The sequence below is a fragment of the Anneissia japonica genome, unplaced genomic scaffold, assembly GCF_011630105.1.
Source record: "Anneissia japonica isolate Jap-2015-1 unplaced genomic scaffold, ASM1163010v1 scaffold993_len1110182_cov180, whole genome shotgun sequence".
NCBI classification, from domain to species: domain Eukaryota; kingdom Metazoa; phylum Echinodermata; class Crinoidea; order Comatulida; family Comatulidae; genus Anneissia; species Anneissia japonica.
Genome location: NW_022749760.1, coordinates 81,482 through 84,056, shown reverse-complemented (window position 1 = coordinate 84,056; position 2,575 = coordinate 81,482).

Below are 2,575 nucleotides of genomic sequence, written 5' to 3'. Positions count from 1 at the left end.
TTTTTTTTGAAATGTTGATTTGTTTTGTTAAACAATGAGAAAAATGTCTCCTTTTTTCCGTCTAGTTGAAATCTATATTAACCTTTATTATCCAAAGTAATTAAACTATACGCAATGTTTCACAGTTTATCTCTATAAAATATACATATTAAGCAATTCAAATATTGATATGTAATTTTTAATTTTACAGGCAGTCTATCTCTAAGAATTAAAAAGTATGGTTGATAAATGTACGGTATGTTAACAAATATTCATAAAAACGATTTGTTAATCTTTTACAATTTCAATCCTTTTACAAGTTTATTTGAGTTATGGATTGCGTTGTGAGCATGCAGCTAGTAAAATAATCACTTGCGATGCTCATTAATTCTAAGTTTTATTGGTATCTTAACTTAAGCATTATGAATTTCAATGATAAACCAAAAATAAAGTTGAAGAGCCATAAACTAAAGTCATCAGCCGATTTTGCCAGCAATCAAAGTAAATCGTTTTACCATGAGACATTAAGAGTATTCAATTTTTTACATCAGGTAAAATTTAGTGGGATCCACTTAAGCGAAGATGAAGCATTAATGTACATTGATAAAAACGTACATACAATCAAACTACGTCCTTACGCTAAAGAAACGACTGAGCTTACGCGGATAAGAAGATAAAGACGAGAACTTGTCTGTGAAACTTTCTATTCACTTACGATTTCCAATTCAATAATCTCTAAAGTAAATGAAAATTATTTTGGAATCCGATTGCCTTTCGCTTGTCAATGCTTTCAAAAGATCTTCGAAATTCAAGCAAAGAAGAGGATTGAATTATCTGAGAGTGATTTGTGGTCGGTACCAAGTACGGTGAACGATGCTTAGCCTTGGATGAAAAACTCACGATGGAGAATGGCTAAGCTTTAGCGCTACTTCAAATGCTCTCCATTCGTCCAGTATTCGCTTTCTCCGCAGGGTCAAGGCTTGCAACGACTCTCACACGGACTTCACGTAATGCTCCCAATATTTGCCGTGCACTCTCTCAGGATCTTGGCCGCCGATAGCCTGTATGCAACCAATTATAATGCTAATAGTTTCTATGTATGTTTACCGGAATATGATTGATACAATTTAATATGTTCTTTATAGAAAAAATTGAAGACGAACTTTTAGGAAGCAGGTAAATAGAGGTCATTGTGTTAATATTATTTGTAGTGGTCTAAGAACAAATTGACTTTATGATCATGTTATCTGCTGAAGAAAGTAATTGCAGCTTTATAGTTTTTGTTATTTATTTGTGGATCAAGTTAAACACACTTCAGTTAAATTGATAATAAATCAATTTGATATATTTTTATGTGAAAAGTAGCGAGTTCAACATCTTTTTCCCACTGTAGTATCTGCCAATCATTTTTTTCTAATAATTTTTTTTAGTTATTTCCGTTATTTAGAATGATGAATAAATATGATAAAAAGTAACAATAACAAATCATTGATCGTAGTGTGAATCATAATGACAATATTTTTGCAATGATGACATTTTAATTAAAATTTGTTAGTTATTTTTTTTTAAATTTTAAATTTTATTATGAGAAGTAAATTAATAGAAGTAAAATAAATATTATAATGAAAATTATGACAATTAATATTTTGATAATATGTAACATAACACTACATACTTTTTACATTATTAATTAATTTACCATACTGTAATTTTAAAATAAGAGAATTTGCAATAAATAGAATAAAAACAAAAATACTGTAAGTAAACATTCACCAGCCAGTTACTTCTTCATCCCCACTATCCCAACCCCTTCCCCCAGCTATTTCAGACCCTTCCCAACAAGTACGAATTAAATCCTCACTTATATATTATCGCTTCGAATTATCTATAATATGTCACTGCAATACTGATAATGCAATACAAGCCATCAATTCTGTTGCCGTATCTAATTTGAACCAATAAGGATGATTGAAATGGCAATCTCAAAACTATGCGGTATTCTCATCTTTTGTGTAGATTCGTTCTCTGTAATTACTAACTCACACAACACAATAAGTCCAGATTGCATCTAAAGATCTACAACTATCTGCTCTTTGTTCACTAATTTTCATTGCCAAACACCAAAGATAATTAATTGAAATATTGTAATATTAACATTGTAAGAATGGAAGAGATTGACTTTACGGATGACCTTAAAAAAAATCTGGTATATAATAAGAATAAGGAAGCTCTTAAATGTTAAAAAGAAGTTATTATTTCCAATGAGACTCAGCTGAGTGGTGGATTCAGAAGGTGGAAAAAGGGTGCTTGTCCCCTCCCCTCCTTCTAGGGTCTAAAAAATTATTAAATGTGAAATATAAGAGATTCAAAACTCTGAAGCTTTTTTTTTATATTAGGTTCTTTCAATATACATTTGTTACATATACAATAATTTGCATATGTTTTTTTGGTATGTACGTGCATGCCTGGACTTATCGAGGGTTGCCAGTGTAACAATAATAACATAACAAAATGATAATGAATAAACTTAATGAATCAATTTTTTTCTATTAACTTACTTTTATTTATATTCAGATTTGTAGATAAATTGTTTTAT